We start from the raw sequence: 18,785 nt of genomic DNA, 5'->3' as shown, positions 1-18,785 counted from the left end.
TCTGCCTGCTGAAGTGGTAAATGGGGTCTGTGGAAAACAAGAGACGAATGGAAAATGAGATCCTGTGAAGGAGGTTTGGTGTGCACAGGTTCATTGTCAGAGCTTCTGCCTGCTGAACCCGGAAAAGGGAGGCTGGCGAAAACAGGAGACCAATGTAAGAAGACAGCCTGAGAAGGAGGTGTGTCGTCCATAGGTTCAGTGTCAGAGCTTTTGCCTGCTGAAGCCGTAAATGGGGGGCAGGGTTGATCAGGAGCCAAATGGAAAATGCCCGCCATGGAAGGAAGTGTGTTTTCTATAGCTTCAGTGTCAAAGCTTTGGCCTGCTGAAGCTGTAAATAGAGGGCTGGGGAAAATAGGAGCCGAATAGAAAATGACAACCTGGGAAGGGGGTGTGGTGTCCATATGTTCAGTGTCAGAGTTTCTGCCTCCTGAAGCCGTAAATGGGCAACTGGGGAAAACAGGATCCTAATGGAAAATGACAGCTTGGGATTAAGGTGTGTTATCCATAAGTTCAGTGTCAGAGCTTCTGCCTGCAGAAGCCCTAGATAAGTGGCTGGGGAAAAGAGGAGCTAGATGTAAAATGACAGCCTGGGAAGGAGGTGTGTTTTCCGTAGGTTCAGTGTCAGAGCTTCTGCCTGCTGAAGCTAGAAATGGGGGCCTGGCGGAAACAGGAGACCAATGTAAGAAGACAGCCTGAGAAGGAAGTGTGTTGTCCATAGGTTCAGTGTCAGAGCTTCTGCCTGCTGAAGCTGTAAATAGAGGGCTGGGGAAAATAGGAGCCGAATAGAAAATGACAGCCTGGGAAGGGGGTGTGGTGTCCATAAGTTCAGTGTCAGAGTTTCTGCCTCCTGAAGCTGGAAATGGGGGGCTGGGGAAAACAGGAGCCCAATGGAAAATGACAGCCTCCGAAGGAGGTGTGTTTTTCATAGGTTTAGTGTCAGACCTTCTGCCTGCTGAAGCCTTAATGGGGGCCAGGGGAAAACAGGGGCTGAAGAGAAAATGACAGCCTGTGAAGGAGGTGTGGTATTCATAGTTTCAGTGTCAGAGCTTCTGCCTTTTGCAGCTGTAAATGGGGCATTGGGAAAACAAGAGCCGAATGGAAAATGACAACTTGGGAAGGAACTGTGTTATCTATAGGTTCAGTGTCAAAGCTGTTGGCTGAAGGCATAAATGGAGGACTCAGAAAACAGGAGTTGAATGAAAAATGACAACATGGGAAGGAGGTATGTAGTCCATATGTTCTTTGTCAGAGCTTTTCCTGCTGAAGCCCTAAAAGGGGGACTGTGGAAAACAGGAGCCCAATATAAGAAGACAGATTGGGAAGGAGGTGTGTTGTCCATAGGTTCAGTATCAGAGCTTATGCCTGCTGAATCCTTAAAGGTGGGGCTGGTGAAAACAGGAGCCGAGTGGAAAAATGACAGCCTGGAAGCAGGTTTGTTGTCCATAGGTTCATGGTCAGAGCCTCTGCCTGCTGAAGCCGTAAATGGGGGGCTGGGAAAACAGTAGCCGAATGGAAAGTGACAGCCTGGGAAGAGGTGTGTTCTCCATAGGTTCAGTATCAGACCTTATGCCTGCTGAAGCCGTAAACGGGGGTTGGGGAAAACTGGACCCTAATGGAAAATGACAGCTTGGGAATGAGGTGTGTTGTCCATAGGTTCAGTGTGGGAGCTTCTGCCTGCTGAAGCCGTAAATCTTCGCTGGGGAAAACAGAAACCGAGTGGTAAATGATAGCCTGGGAAGGAGGTGTGTTATCCACAGTGTCAGTGTCAGAGCTTCTGCCTGCCGAAGCCTCAAATGGGCGGCTGGGGAAAACTGGACCCTAATGGAAAATGACAGCTTGGGAATGAGGTGTGTTCTCCATAGGTTCAGTGTCAGAGCTTCTGCCTGCTGAAGCCCTAAATGGGCGGCTGGGGAAAAGAGGAGCTAGCTGGAAAATGACAGCCTGGGAATGAGTGTGTTTTCCGTAGGCTCAGTGTCAGATCTTCTGCCTACTGAATCCTTAAAGGTGGGTCTCGTGAGAACAGGAGACGATTGGAAAATGATAGCCTGGCTAGGAGGTGTGTTTTCCATAGGTTCAGTTTCAGAACTTCTGTCCGCTGAAGCGGTAAATGGGGGGCTGGGGAAAACAGGAGCCAACTGGAAAATGACAGCCTGGAAGGAGATGTGGTGTCCATAGGTTCAGTGTCCCAGCTACTGCCCTCTGAGCCATAAATGGGGGATGGGGGAAAACGAGCTGAATGACAATGACATCCTGGGAAGGAGGTGTGGTGTCCCTAGGTTCATTGTCATAGCTTCTGTTGGCTGAAGGCATAAATGCGGGACTGAGAAAACAGGAGTCTAATGAAAAGTGACAACCTGGGAAGGAGGTATGTTGTCCATAGAGTCTTTGTGAGAGCTTTTCCTGCTGAAGCCATAAATGGGGGTCTGTGGAAAACAAGAGACAAATGGAAAATGAGATCCTGTGAAGGAGGTTTGGTGTCCACAGGTTCCTTTTCAGAGCTTCTGCCTGCTGAACCCGGAAAAGGGGGGCTGGCGGAAACAGGAGACCAATGTAAGAAGACAGCCTGAGAAGGAGGTGTGTCGTCCATAGGTTCAGTGTCAGAGCTTTTGCCTGCTGAAGCCGTAAATGGGGGGCAGGGATGATCAGGAGCCAAATGGAAAAGGCCCGCCTTGGAAGGAAGTGTGTTGTCTATAGCTTCAGTGTCAAAGCTTCGGCCTGCTGAAGCTGTAAATAGAGGGCTGGGCAAAATAGGAGTCAAATAGAAAATGACAGCCTGGGAAGGGGGTGTGGTGTCCACAAGTTCAGTGTCAGAGTTTCTGCCTCCTGAAGCCGTAAATGGGCAACTGGGGAAAACAGGATCCTAATGGAAAATGACAGCTTGGGAATGAGGTGTGCTGTCCATAAGTTCAGTGTCAGAGCTTCTGCCTGCTGAAGCCCTAAATGGGTGGCTGGGGAAAAGAGCAGCTAGATGGAAAATGACAGCCTGTGAAGTAGGTGTGGTGTTCATAGGTTCAGTGTCAGAGTTTCTGCCTTTTGCAGCTGTAAATGGGGCATTGGGAAAACAAGAGCCGAATGGAAAATGACAACCTGGGAAGGAGGTGTGTTATCTATAGGTTCAGTGTCAAAGCTTCTGCCTGCTTAAGCCTTAAATGGGGGACTGGGAAAAGTGGAGCCGCATGGAAAATTACAGCCTGGAAGCAGGTGTGTAGTCCATAGGTTCATGGTCGGAGCTTCTGCCTGCTGAAGCCGTAAATGGGGGGCTGGGAAAACAGTAGCCGAATGGAAAGTGACAGCCTGGGAAGAGGTGTGTTCTCCATAGGTTCAGTATCTGAGCTTCTTCCTGCTGAAGCTGTAAATGGGGGGCTGCGGAAAACGGGAGCCGAATGGAAAATGACAGCCAGCAAGAGGAGTGTTCTCCATAGGGTCAGTATCTGAGCTTCTTCCTGCTGAAGCTGTAAATGGGGGGCTGCGGAAAACGGGGGCCGAATGGAAAATGACAGCCTGGGAAGGATGTGTGGTGTCTCTAGGTTCAGTATCAGAACTTCTGCCTGCTGAAGCCATAAATCTGCGCTGGGGAAAACAGAAACCGAGTGGTAAATGATAGCCTGGGAAGGAGGTGTGTTATCCACAGTTTCAGTGTCAGAGCTTCTGCCTGCCGAAGCCTTAAATGGGCGGCTGGGGAAAACTGGACCCTAATGGAAAATGACAGCTTGGGAATGAGGTGTGTTCTCCATAGGTTCAGTGTCAGAGCTTCTGCCTGCTGTAGCCCTAAATTGGGGGCTGTGGAAAACACGGGCCCAATGTAAGAAGACAGCCTGGGAAGGAGGTGTGTTTTCCATAGGTTCACTGTCAGAACTTCTGCCTGCTGAAGCGGTAAATGGGGGGCTGGGGAAATCAGGAGCCGACTGGAAAATGACAGCCTGGAAGGAGGTGTGGTGTTCATAGATTCAGTGTCACAGCTACTGCCCTCGGAGCCATAAATGGGGGACTGGGGAAAACAGGATCTAAATGAAAATGACATCCTGGGCAGGAGGTGTGGTGTCCCTAGGTTCAGTGTCAAAGCTTCTGTTGGCTGAAGGCATAAATGTGGGACTGAGAAAACAGGAGTCGAATGAAAAATGACAACCTGGGAAGGAGGTATGTTGTCCATAGGTTCTTTGTCAGAGCTTTTTCTGCTGAAGCCGTAAATGGGGGGGCTGGGAAAACAGGAACACCAGGGGGAGAGGCCCTCTGCTGCCCATGAGTGGTCCCAAATATGGGCTGTGGTTTGGTTTGGGGGCCAAAAGGATGGTTAAAATTGGGGTGGCCTAGGGCACCATCGGCAGATGTGCGGTGATGGACACTCTTACCCCTGCAGGGTGCCTCTGCTCCACCCTGAAACCTGGGAGAGACCTAAAAATTACAGCTTGGGAAGAGGCTGTCGTGTCCATGTATAAATCAGAGTGTGCAGTAGACTGGAAGGTGAAACTTCCCGATGCCGTGGCCATGCTGGTGGAAGGGATTCCCATAGAACTTATTGGCCGCCCGGTTAAAATAGGGGGATTGATGGTAGGGACTGGAAGAGGGGTAAGTAAGTATAAAGGGGGGCTAGAATCTACACAAACAGGTGTTGGGGGTTCCTTTTCGTGGAATGGTGGCTGGAAGGAGAAAGCCTGGATGCTAGGAGGTGTGGGGAGTTCAGAAATAAGAGGTGTGTGGCTGTGACTGAATGAAAAGGTCCTTCATTCTTCTTTAGTGGAATTCCCAAAATGGGATCAGAAGCTGAAGGAGGAAGAGAATCAGCAGGACTGGCAGCTTAGGGACTGTGTATCTTGTTTCCTGATCAATATTAGGTGTTGGGGAAGGTGGAGGGGCAGACAGGATGAGGGACGTGGAATATAGGTCGGCCAAGGCGGTGGTAGCAGCAGGGACCTGCAAAGTGTGAGTGGCCGTGGGCAGGGAGTCTGCAGTGTGTGAGGCAGGTGGGGAGAGAGAAGGGGCAGGCTGAGGGGCACTGCAGTCTTCCTTGACCGTCCTTAATATGATTCAGGATCTTGTTCCACTGACAGTCAGTGTTCTTCTCCAAGGTGCCTGGGTTTTTGGCAGCAGCTAAGCGCAGAAGCTTAGGAGGGGACAGCTCACCTTGATCCCATGTCAGTGCCTCGATCCCTGATGGGAGTGACCTCAGCCCTGGCAGCGGCAGAAAAAGCGGCAGGGGAATCCCCCTTGCAGGGCCTACTGCTGGTAGATACCAGGGAAGAGGAGCTTTTTGATGGGATGCGTGAAGACTTTTCACGCTGCAGCTCCTTCCCAGCCATCAGTGAGCCTGGTGATTTGGGCTGGTGGTCTTCACCCAGCACTTCTTTTGTTGGCCTCTCCAGCAGCAGGGAGCAGCATGCGGTTGGGGCAGAGAACACCATGGCATGGGATGGGACCTTCACCTCCCTCTCCTTTGGGGAAGGAAGTGGGAGGTGACTGGATGGTACCAGATTCCTAACGTTGACTACCTGCTCAGGGCAGAAGTAGTATTTGGAGTACTCTGATAGCTATCCTAATAGATAACATTTTGTTCATTTCAATAGTTTTAATGAGAGAGCTGGGAACTAGGGACACACAGCATCAAGGTTTTTATAATGCATTTTGTAAGAGTTCTTTTTAAGTGTGTACAAATATAGAAAATATATGCACTCATATACACCTCTGTTGTTTTATTTAGCGCTTTACAAGAGCCCCTCAGTGAAGGGGTAGTAGCAGCTCTCAGTATCCTTCCTTTATGATGAACTTAATTTATGCAAAGTTACATCATAATTTATTTGTAACTGTGAAACTAGACTTAGTTATTGAGTAGACCCTCCCTAGAAACCTATGGCATTAATAAAACCAACAAAAATTTGTTCAATTTCCAATGATACACACACTACAGACTGAATTATGGGCCATCCATTTTAATGAAGGGAAGAAGTGCTGTAACAAATACAGAGCAAACGGAATATGAAGTTTTGTCCTCCATTAATATTAGTGACGGGTAAAGTGGGCTCCAACGCCTTCAAGGTAGCTGTAGACCATCATCTCTGTGTCATGGGCAGAGGGATGTTCAGCCAGGATGTCTTTCTCTGTCACTGAGAAAAATTTCCATAATATATAATGATACTTACTGAAACAGATATGGGGCATTTGGGTAATTAGGAATCCGTTAGCATATTTTTCTCTCTTCTCTTTTTCATATATGTCATCTTTTTCAGCAGATGTGTTTGGCTAATATTGGGAGGTAACACGAGTAAGAAAGGATATGGTAAGATTCCTTAGACATGCTTGTTTCTTAAAAAAGAACTGCTTCCTTTCTCTGTTAGAAGTAATTTCATATTCAGATGGAAAGCATGGCTTCCCGAAGCTGTTAACATGTTCACTTAGTCTTGGATGTGACCAGTAGCACAGAACTCTGGTGGAACTCAGTAAGACTCCAAATGGTAGCAAGTCAGCATGTCATGGAAAGCACACCATAAGCAGGGTAAAAACTAGATGTGCAGGGGCAGCAGGAATGGTGGCAGGCACACATATTGCACGTGTCTCCTCTGCTCATGCGTACATTTTATCATCCCATAAACGTTCCTTACAAAACGTAAGTTCAAAGATAAAATTATTAAGAATTTCAAGACAGCAGTAGCAGAGCATGAAACCAAGCAAGCGTGGGGCCTTCCTGAGCATTGTTCATGAGGGACGTGATAAACTGATAAAACAACCAAGGCTCTGAGATACCCACACCATGTCAGTGACAGAAGTCCAAGCTACAGATATTGAAGGAACCCTCAATGCCGCTCAGGTACCGAAAGCCCTGTCACTGAGAATGAACCAAAATATAAATTTGGGAGGATAATTTATGGACATTTAGGACTTTGGATTTTTAACCCACAATAACAAGAAAACTTCATTTCAAAAGAAAGTGTGAGGTCTTCAAGTTTGCTTTGGTTATTGAGGGTCCTGTGTGGTTACATATCAATTTTGGGGTCGTTTCTTCTATTTCTGCAAAAATAGGGGATTTTGATAGGCATTGTATTAAATCTGTAGATAGCTTTGTATAATATGGACATTTTAACAATAGTTCATGAACATGGGGTATCTTTCCATTTATTTATGTCTTCCTTAATTTCTTTCAATAATGCTGTAGTTTTTGTTTGTTTGTTTGTTTTTTTTTTTTTTGCGGTACGTGGGCCTCTCACTGTTGTGGCCTCTCCTGTTGTGGAGCACAGGCTCCGGACGCGCAGGCTCAGCGGCCATGGCTCACGGGCCCAGCCGCTCCGTGGCATGTGGGATCTTCCCGGACCGGGGCACAAACCCGTGTCCCCTGCATCGGCAGGTGGACTCTCAACCACTGCGCCACCAGGGAAGCCCAATGCTGTAGATTTCAGTGTACAAGTCTTTCATGTCTTTCGTTAAGCTTATTCCTAATTATTTTCTTCTTTTTGATGGTATTGTAAATGGAACTGTTCTCCTAATTTCTTTTTCAGATTGTTCATTGTTAATGTACAGAAATGCAAGTGATGTGTATATGTTGATTTCTTACTCTGCAAACTTTGCTAAGTTGTTTTATTCTAATAAATTTTTTGTGAAATATTTAGCATTTTCTATATCTTTTTCAATAGTTTCCCTTTCAGCCTAAGTGTATCCTTAAATCTAGGGGACATTATGACCTCCATCTGAGGCTTTCATCTTAATTATCAACTTATTCAGAGTCTTAGTTGGTTAATGTTCTCCTTATTGTTTGCCACTTTGGAGAATCCAACAAAATGTTCTACTCAAGGTGAGACCTCTTTTCTCTTCCACCTCTGAACCTGAATATCACTTATTACTTACTTCATTCTCTTAGAAGTTTAGCATTTGAAGTTTAAGTGGTGATCCTTCTTAAAAGAGGTCAATATGCTCACCGAATTCAAGACCTCTGGTGAGTTGTGTCAAGTGTATAGGAATCATATTGACTTCTTGGCTGTTAGCACCCCTGGAAACATTTCTAAAGTGGCATTTGAGCTTGATATTCAGGTTTATTGGACACCACATTAAAGAGGTTAACAGAATAAGAGTAGGCTGGTCTTTCCTAAAGCAGACTTTATTCAAGAGTGACCTTGTAGCCACGTGCATCAGGCTCATCCTCATTGAGTCACTGAGAGCCCTCAACCCCCCTAAACTGTAAACTCCTTATAGACAAGAATTATATTTTATAGCTGTTGTTCCCCTTCCCTATGCCTAAACATGCCTGAAATAGAAGGTGCCTCTACGAACAGGTGTTGCTTTATTTTAAACTACATTAAGTACATGTATATGTTCATTTCCCTCTGGGAAAGGAGGCTGCATTCCACAGGATTCAAATATCAAGCCTTTAAACTTCTTTGAACCCATAGATATATAAGTAGTTGCATAACTATCCTCCCTCTATACAACTCTAAGATGATCATATCAAAGTATGGTCATTAATTGTTTTTAATTGCAAACAGATAATAAAGCAAAAGGAACTTATTCCACCAAAGTAAAGGCCAAAGTTCGAAAAGACAAATTAATATGGGATTTGTTACTATTTAAATAGTAAAGAACACTGACAAGAAATATCACAGTGCTGGTTGCTATTATCATCTTTTCATTTTCCATTACAGTTGTTTATATTATCTTCATGGAGTTTCACTGAAGTTATCAAGGTTTTTGAATAGTCAAATTAAAAACCAAAATCCCTTGAAATGCCAATACAAAGAAAAATGAGTCAGAACATGAAAAAATGCTTTAGACAAGTTGACAACACATATTCTTTGCTCATTTCTCTTTTTGAGAGAAGTTCCTTTTTATTCGCACCCACATGTACAAGACACTGAATAAAATACAACCCCATCACTCGATGGTGATAAAAAAGGGAAAGACAAGCTGTTTCCAGAAAATTCCTCTATTTATTCCTAGTATCTTGTTACATCTGGCAAAAAAGAGCATTTTGAAATATTCTCTGAAGTTTTGTATTTTATAATTTGCTTATTTATCTCAATTTAAACATTAAAAACACATGAGAAATATTTTGACATTTGGCATTTGACTATTCCTATCTATTTCCTTAATGTTTCCTTTGCCTCCTATGATGATCTTTTGGGATAGACAGCACATACCGCTCTCATACTCCCCAGACTCTACAGCCCCATACACATGCAAAATAGCTTGTGGGGATGTGTTAACATACACTTGGTTGAGGCAGGAAGGCTGTAGAATACATCGTTTATACACCTCAACATTTTAAGTGTTTTTGGAAAGTAACCCTAGTTTGAGTGCAAATTCCATCGATTTATCAAATGCATTTCAGGTATACCTAGATATGTCCAGTCAAATGGAAAGGCTATATTACTGGGAGACTATTTACATGAGCAAGTGAAAAGAAATCAGTGGAAGAATATATTATAACCAAGAGTCAGATATAATAGGTCAATCAAATAGAATGTAGATCCCAGAAGCATATCCACACATATAAGGACAATTGAATTTTCAACAGAGGTTCAAAGCCAATTTAGAGGAGAAAGGATAGTCTTTTTGACAAATGATGCTAGAAGCATGTAGTACACGGATATTGTGCATAGATAGCCATATGCAAAATTATGACCTCTGATCCCTACTTCACACCATATAAAGAATTAACTAAATGTAGATGAAAACATGAATCTCTAAAACATGGACAGAATCTTTTTGACCTTGAGTTAAGTGAAGATTTCCTACAGATGATACCAGAAACAAGATCCATAAAGGAAAAAAAGTGATAAATTGGGTTTCATCTTTGGAAGCCATTATTAATAAAAGCCACAGGTTGGAAAAAAATATTTACAAATTATATACATGAAAAGACTTGTATCTCTAACACATATAGAACTCTCAAAACTCAGTAATTAGAAAAAATTTTAAAAATTAACAGTATGGGTAAAAATATTTTAAAAGAGATCCTGCCAAGGAGGTGTACGGATGCAAATAAGCACAGGAAGTTGCTCACTGTAATCAATTATTAGCTAAATGAAAGTGAAAGCCCCAGGAGATACCACTACATTCCTATTGAATGTCTAAAATTAGAAAAGTCCAACCACACCACTTATTGGTGAGGCAGTGTAGGAACTGGAAGTCTTTTACACTGCCAGTGGGAAGGAAGGTGTCATAGTCACTTCAGTCAACAGTTTGGCTGTTTCTTTATAAGTTGAACATACACCTACCGTATGATCCAGCCTTTCTGCACCTAGATATTTATGCAAGAAAAATGAAAGTATATGTTCATACAAAGACTTGTACATGGATCATCATAGCATCTTTATTTTTAATAGACAGAATTGTAACAACCTCAAGCACGCATCAACAGGCGAATGAATAAACGTACTGTGGTATCCTCATACAGTGAAACACTACTCAGCAAAACAAAGTGATAAACTATTGATAGCCACAAAAATATGAATTACTCTCAAAATGATTACATTGAGTAAAAGAAGCCAGATAAAAGAGTCCTCACTGTTTGAATCCCTTTATATAAATTTCTAGAAAAATGCAAACACATCTATAACGATAGAAAGCATATCAGTGGCCATTTGGGGATGTGGAGGGGTGGAATGTGAGGGGGGAAAAGGGGCTTTATGAATGAGGCATAAAAACACTTGCAAGTGATGGATATGTTCGTTTTCTTGATTGTGTTGGCAGTTCCATGGGTATATGCATAGTTCAGAACTTAAATTGTGTTCTTTAAGTATGTGCAGTGTACCGTGTGTCCGTTATATTTAACAGAGCCATTAAAAAAGGCTAAGAACAGACGTTTGTCTCGACAAATGTAGCAAAGAACAGAAAAGTCAAGTACAGTATGATCTCTGTCCATTGAATTTTCCTATACTTTATTTCCCTCAAAAAATATATCCCAGTTCTTAAAAGAGATGGGACTCTTAATAAAAGGTAAAAACAAAACAAAACAAAACAAAACAAAAACCGGCAAAGCCATCAGCAGGGTGAGCTCCAGCTACTTTTCAATTGTGAGACACTAGGTGCACGGTGCAGACATGCCAGGATGTTTGTTCTTCCTGCACAATATTTTAGAGAGGAAATTAAACCACCCCTGTTAAATGCCTGCAAGTGACGGCCAGAGTGGAGTTTGGAGAATGATGGCTGTGATCTTTAATATGGTTGTGCCTTTGTAAAGACTCTCACTCAGAATTTCCAGGGTAATTTTGGAGTCAACTTGTTTTTGTTTTTTGGATGATATATATGTCTTAACTCACCTCAAGAATATATACACGTAGACTTGAAGTTAGGGACCAGCTGGTATAAATTTGTGTGGTTATCTCCTGACCTTACCTTGTAGCTTCCTTTTGTTCCTTGATTGTAGTTAAGCTTCATCTTCCCTCAAGGCCTTTGTATTTGCTGTTCCCATGTCTTGGAAATAATATTTACAGAAAAATTGTCCATAAATGATTCCTTTCTATTTGGCACTCATCTCTTAAAGATATTTTTTTCCTTGATTGTCCTACGAGCCTAACTCAGTCCCAATTTATCAGATTACCTTACTTCTTTCACAGAATAATAATAAAAACAAATATTATCTTTGGTGTCTCTTTGTATTTAGATGAACTTCTTCCCAAAGAACTCAAGCCCCGCAGTGACAGAGGTTGTTACTTTTCTTATCCCTTATTCTGTGTCTTAGAACTGTGTCTGGCATGTAGTAATCACTTGAGGTCTGTTGACTGGGTAAAGAAGATGTGAGTAGATGAACAGATTTGGAGTTATTTGAGGTCGCGCTTAATGACGGCTGGTGTTGGTGATTCAAATTGTAGGTTTTAGAGTTGGAAGTGATCTTGCTGGTCTCACAGCTACAGCAAAACTCTCCCTACTGTAACATCCCTGACAGACGATCAAGTCTGAGCTTGAATAACTGTATATGGAAGACCCTAACCAGGGCACCCTCCTAGTTCTCTTCAAGCAGATCACAACTTTCCATGGGAGTTTGCTCCCAGTTATTCAGCTGTAATTAGGAGAAAACGGTTTGACTTACCCACAATCATCTTCTCATTCTCCCTGTTCTAGTTCCTAGAGAATAGACAGGAAGAGTTTCCTCTAAATTACATCCTTTGGATTTGCATTCTTGCTTGTACCAAAATAAACACCATGCTATGGCAAAATTCCCCTTGATTGTCTGCCACTTATTGCTACATTGCTTGTTAGTGTTTAGAAATAATTTGTCTTAATGTTCCACATTATAACTGATGGAGTACCTAAATAAAAGAGCTCTCAGTGTTATGTCAGAAGCAATCATACAGATATTTTAACTTACCCTTTTCATGTATTTAATGCTGATGCTGTGTGGAATTGAGCAATAGAGTCACCACATTATTGCCATTGATGAAAAAACATATTTATGGTGAAATTTTTGGTAACTTTGAAAGCTTTACCTGATGCGGAAATTGTCAGCTACATCTTAGAGCTCTGAGCATTTCTCAAAAAGCTGTGATACGAAACATCTCTGCCTTTTCTTGTATTTCTGTTATGTTCAACCACTTCACAAAAAGCATTCTTCATATTCCTGAAATAATGATGGGCTTAGTTGAGATTCTTTTGGGACCTAAGGGACCCACATGTGTTCATAATAGTGTTGAGTTACACAGAGCCTGGATGTTTGGCTCCAGACTGAAAGCCCCATGGAGTCGCTTTTTCACATCTGTTTACCAGTGTGTATGAATGGGAGAAAACCAAAGTTCTGGTTCATTTGATCAAGGTGAGCCAAAGTCCTTTTACTTTTGCTGTGACAAACAGGTAAAGAGGTGTAAAATATCTGAAACCAGCCACTTAGGGTTTGGTAGAATGCTTAGAGAATATACAACAAAAAGAAAAACAAGTGAGTACTGCTGGCAAACTGTTTCAAGGACAGCTAACGAAATAATAATAATAGTAACAACAATAGTAAGGTTGATTTTAAAAGACTTAAGAGTGGCATAGATTCCTAACCACTCTACATGTATTAACTCCATGCCACAGCTTTGTAGAATGGGTGAGGTTATTAACCCCTTGTTTTTTAAAAAGGAAGTGAAACAAAGAAGAAACACTCCTGAAGTCCCACCACTAATAAGTGGTAAAGCTGGGGGAAAAAGATCCAGGCAAATTAATTTCAGAGTTAGTGGTCTTAACCAGTAGGTTATGTCCCACAGGTAATATTTGCACGTTTTGAAATCACTTTTCAAATACTATTTCTACCCCTAAAGTACACAGGGAATACCCAGAGAAATTGGCATTATAATTATTGTTATTTCTTTGCCAATAATCTGTTAACTTTTGGCAGTTCAGTATCCTTCCCCAACTTCTTAAAAATTCAGCCAACAATCCCAAAAAAATAAGGGCTAGTGAAAATAAATGTCTTCTAAATCCAGTTCAAGAGAGCAACTAAAACCTAAGGCCCCCAAGGATGTAAAAGAGAAAGCAAAAGAAAAGAAGAGACAAGAAGCCCAAACCCAATGATTAAGCTCCACGTTGTTAGGTAAAGGGGCACTTAACTAATGCTTCTTTAACACCTTGTGCACAGAGACATGGCTCTACAGAAGCCAAGGAGTCTCCCTTTCATCACTGATTCATGGTATGCTTCTGGCAGGGTCACTTCCTTCTTTGAGCCTCAAAGCTTTTCATGAATATAATGAGGGAATTAGAACAAAGTGAGCTCTCACAAGCCAGCTCTCATGTTCTCTCGTGGTACCTGTGAGTCTAGGTAAGTGCTGAATGTCGTTAACATGACAGGTTATATTTTTCTTAACCATTTCTCTTCTCCTGATTTTTATGTAATTTCTAATACATAGTAGAATACTAGAAAAGAAAAAATACCAAACTGAAAAGTAACTGATACACTAACTTTCCATTCTCATTTCACTGCCAATTCAGCCAAAAGCCATCTGTAGAATTCTGATGCAGACCATGAAAACACACTCTAATTGTTCCAAAGTCTTTGCCATACTTGGTAGTCCTGTGATTTCCATTGGCAGAACTATCTTGGACTGTCATCTGCAAATCAATGAAAAAGAAATTAAGTAATAGGAATTCATATCAATGGTATTGGAGAAAGAAATCCTTGAAGTTATCTTATTGTGTGAACCTTCATCCATGTACAAAATCAACAAGAAAAGTTAAGCTTTAAAGGCAACATATTCCCATGAATAGAAGGGAGAATATAACACAAACAATATACAATGCTGAAATTATGTACATGCACATATATACAAGTGGTCTTGAAATATATTCCAGGATATTAATTGGATTAAGTTTTGGGGCACTAAAGCATTTTTTCTCATAGAGAACATTATTCTTTAAGACACATACAGACACACACATATCTGCCCTGCTGGCCTCTCATAGTTTCAGTTGATTCCAATCATTTCCCCATATATTTATTCTCAGATTAATGATTTTTGAACAAGTGTTCATCTCTTTAGAAATACCTGTGCCATGACCGCAGAGTGCTCAGATTTTTTTTGGCATTTGGTGGCATATGATGGGGAAAATGATGAGTTGTGTGACAGGAGAGGTACAAGGTGAACCTTAGAGTAAGTAAGACTTTGTGCATAGTTCTTAATCCCAAAAGGAAAAGAGAAGGATAGCAACAGCAGTCATTGGAATAAAGGACCTCTCAGATGAATCAGCATTAGGATAATTCATTGGTTACTGACTGTCCAGTCATTTTACGTTATAAAGTATTCCTGAGTGACTGCATCATTTTATGAAAGGATCTACCTAACTATAGCTATGTCTTGCTGGAATTAGTTTAGATGGCAATAATGTGCATAGAGAATGGCAATTCTGAATTCATGTCTTCCCAAAATTGAAGACACTCATTAAGGTACAAGTTTACCCAACACCAAAAATGATTTATCCATACTATACTAACTGAGACTGTGTCTTACCATTCTTGTTTGTTAAAGGAGATAACAAGGCTAACTTTTAGTAGAGTAATAGCAGTATACTTAGAAAATGCTTTCAGGTTAAGTTTTGTAAGCAAAGTTCAGTGTTCACCCACCAAAAGCAAATCAGCTCATTTAGTATTGCAGGAAATGCCTTCATACTTTTTCATTGCCACTAAAGGAATTGAAAACACCTGTTGGATATATTCCCTCCTAGAATGTCATTTGTACACTTATTCCTAATAGGACCTGTTATTTTAAAAGCAAACTCCTATTATACAGCGCAGAATAGATACTCAGTATTTTTAGTGATCACATGGTTTGGGGTTCTAAGATTTGGGCTCAGACTTGCATTTCAAGCATTGCAATCTGGGCTTGTTAAATGATTTCCTTGCAACCAGGAAAAGTTGTTTATCTGAATCTAGAGCCCAATTAAGTAAATGTGATAGTGGTGATAGTGGTTGATGAAGCAGACTAGCATAGCAGCTAGGGCAATTATGGACAAGTTCCTTTCAACCTCTCTGTGCCTCAGTGTCTTCCTCTGAAACTGAGTTTCTTCATCAATGGTGATAAATACTGGTACCAATCTGACAGACTTATTGGAAGAAATGAAGGAGTTCACAAATTTCCTAAAGGCTTAATGTTTAGCTTGTCGTTACTAAATGCTGGTAATTAGTAGTAAAACAATATCCCTCTATTATTTATTATATCAAAATAATAATGATAAGGGCCTGTAATTTTATTTATTTATTTAGTTAGTTTTGTTTTTTGCGGTACACAGGCCTCTAGCTGTTGTGGCCTCTCCCATTGCGGAGCAAAGGCTCCGGACGGCAGGGGCAGCGGCCATGGCTCACGGGCCCAGCTGCTCCGTGGCATGTGGGATCTTCCCGGACCGGAACACGAACCCGTGTCCCCTGCATCGGCAGGCAGACTCTCAACCACTGAGCCACCAGGGAAGCCCAGGGCCTGTTATTTTAGTAGTTCTATTTTTTGGTCATATAGTTTAGACTAACACATATTGTTTAAATGTGAAACCAAGAAGAAAAACAGTTTTGTTTCTTAAACCTGGTCAAGGCACCCAAATCACCTAATTCAGAAATGTTTCTAATTTGGCATCTGCTTTGAATCTGTCACATCCAGAGAAAGTTTATTGTCTCAGAAAGTGACAGCCTTGTATTTGTGTAGCATAGAAAAGAAGATACAAGCTAGATAAGATACATATACCCCTTATCCTAGTCATGCCACATAGAGTGCAAAACTATTCCTGCTGGGTTCAAACATTGTGATCCAGAGCCTGCCATTGCCTATTATCAGGAGCAGCAAAGGGTAAGAACCGTATGTGTTTTCCCTTAAGTTGGTCTACAACACAGATACTGTCAATCAGCGTCTGATACTACCCTCCCCATGGACAAACTTCTGTGCTCTTTTGAGCATGCTCAGATGGAGTCTACCATCAGTGTGGTGGGAGTTCACTTCGCTTCAAGTGTGTCCACGTTGAAGGGTGAAATTAACACATACTAACGAAATTGTGGCTGTCCAAACTAGGAAAATAGTTAAAGAATCAGGACAGGAAGAATCAGGCAAATACTCATTCGGCATCAACCCAATAAAAAAGCTTCTTGGTGAGAAAATAGTTGCCAAAGATGAAAACCCAGAATAGTGCTACTTTAGCCTAACCACAGTGTCAAAGCAAATAACACACATACACAAAACGCAAAAGGAAGCCCTCTTCACACTAATGCCCCAAAGTCCTTTATGGGTCTTCAAATTGAGCAGGTATGTTGGTTGATTACTTGGGTAATTTCTCTGAAAATATTGTCAGTCATCACACTTGTGTCTCTGTGTATGTATTACTCCTTGGTATACGTGTATATAATTTACATATGTATGTATCATATATATCCTCACATTTGAGTACAGATAATAGTTTAAGCCCATAGGTGATAATAAAAATGGTTTAACAAAGATGATGTATTACTTATAACTAGTGTATCTGGTAAAAATCTCTGTTTGAAGGTCCTTCAAAAGACCAGAGATTATTAAAAATAAGAGATTAAAACTGACTCTAAAAGCCTCAATTTTAGACAGTGAGTTTAGGTTCCCTAATACCTGGATTTACGTCCAGAGCTGGGATCTTGACACCCACATCTAACTTATTTGCAGATCGGAAATCTGGCCTGGCTATATTACTTCCATTCTTCCATATGAAACTGGTCTTACCCTCTGTGCTGATGTGAGCCATAAACTGCTCCGAATGGAAACTGCTTATGATTTAATATCACACACTCGTGAAAAAGCCAGAGGAGAAGATGCAAAAGAGAAATTCTTAAAAAATTAGTTGGGTCATCTGTTCTTACAAAGTATGTCTGCTTTTTGGAAACCTATCCAATCACTTTGACTTTTTTTCATTAGAGATGTTCCTAGGGTTTTTGAATGATTAAATGTAGACATTCAGAAGTAGAAATAGCATGAAAATGGCAAGAATCACTGGATAATTTTTCTCATCTGGTTGTACAGCATGGGAGAGGAACATGTGTCAGTTGTAAACTCTGAGGCTCTTGTGAGGCCTACTGTTAACTCAGTTGTTGGCTCTGAACGCTCACTTGCACTCAAGAGAGTACGCATCTTCCAAATTTCTCTTTTCCTTTCTCTGTCTAGCTATTTTTAAAAATTGGTGCTTAATTACAATCTACTAGAAAATTTCCATTCGAAGGAAGCTTTTATTTTTAATCTCCCTCTACACCAGAAATCTTAAATTGATAAGAGGATGTTTTGGCTAAGTAACCTTAAATCCAATCTTTAAGAAGAGCAACGTTGGAAGACTCACACTTTCTAATTTCAAACCTTATTATGAAGCTACAGTAACCGAGACAGTGTGACGCTGGTGTAAGTATAGACCTAAAACTCAGTGAAACAGAATAGGGAATCCATGAATTAACCCTCACTTTTATAGTCAGTTGACTTGAACAAGGGTATGGAGATAATTCAATCAGGGAAAGAACAGTCTTTACAACAAGTATTGCTGGGATAGCTGGATATTCACCTGCCCCTTCATCACAGGATACACAAAATTAACTCAAATTCACTAAAAAATTAACTCAAAATAGACCTAACTAAAAGAGGTAAAAATATAAAATTCTTAGAAGAAAACATAAGAGTAAATTTTGACTTTGAGTTAGGCAAAAACCTTATTAGATAAGACACCAAAAGCACAAGTAATGCCCAAAGAAACAAATAAATTGGACTTAACCAAATAAAATGTTTGTTCTTTAAGGTATACTGTCAAGAAAGTGAAAAGATAACTGGCAGAACAGGGGGAAATACTTGCAAATCACATGTAGTAAATAATTTGTATCTACATACATAAGGAATATTTACAACTCAATAAAAGAAACTCAACTTTAAAAAATGGGCAAAGGATCTGAATAGACATTTCTCCAAATAAAATATACAAATGGCCAATAATCACATGAGAAGATGCTCAACATCATTAGCCATGAGGGAAATGCAAATTAAAGCCACAATGAAATGCCACTTCCTATCTACTAGGATTGCTAAAATTTAAAAAGGAAGATGTTAACAACTGTTGGCAAGGATGTGTAAAAATTGAAACCAACCATTATACACTGCTGGTATATGTATGGCCTCTTTGGGAAACAGTCTGGCATTTCCTCAATGTGCTAAATATAGGATTACCATACGACCCAGCAATTCCACTCCAGCTTATATACCCAAGAGAAATGAAAACATATCCACCACAATTGGTATATGAATGTCCACAACATCACTATTCATAATAGCTTGAGCATAAACAACCCAAATGTTCATTAACTGGTAAACGGATAAACACAAATGTGGTATATCTATACAATGATATATTATTTGTCAATA

At 41.0% G+C, this 18,785-nt stretch overlaps 1 pseudogene across 1 annotated transcript in view; it reads left to right on the top strand.

The window, feature by feature from the left end:
* Window positions 1-5,130: 5,130 nt before the first annotated feature.
* LOC309801724 (piwi-like protein 3) overlaps window positions 5,131-18,785 on the top strand; it is a 34,871-nt pseudogene continuing 21,216 nt past the window's right edge. Inside the window, exons 1-2 of the transcript in view lie at window positions 5,131-5,450; window positions 17,058-17,254. The product of the transcript in view is annotated as a piwi-like protein 3 (transcript). The remainder of the gene's footprint in view (window positions 5,451-17,057; window positions 17,255-18,785) is intronic.

The sequence above is a fragment of the Mesoplodon mirus genome (assembly GCF_964341445.2).
Source record: "Mesoplodon mirus genome assembly, contig: SUPER_3_unloc_4, whole genome shotgun sequence".
NCBI classification, from domain to species: domain Eukaryota; kingdom Metazoa; phylum Chordata; class Mammalia; order Artiodactyla; family Ziphiidae; genus Mesoplodon; species Mesoplodon mirus.
This window is presented reverse-complemented; position numbering and strand designations above follow the sequence as displayed.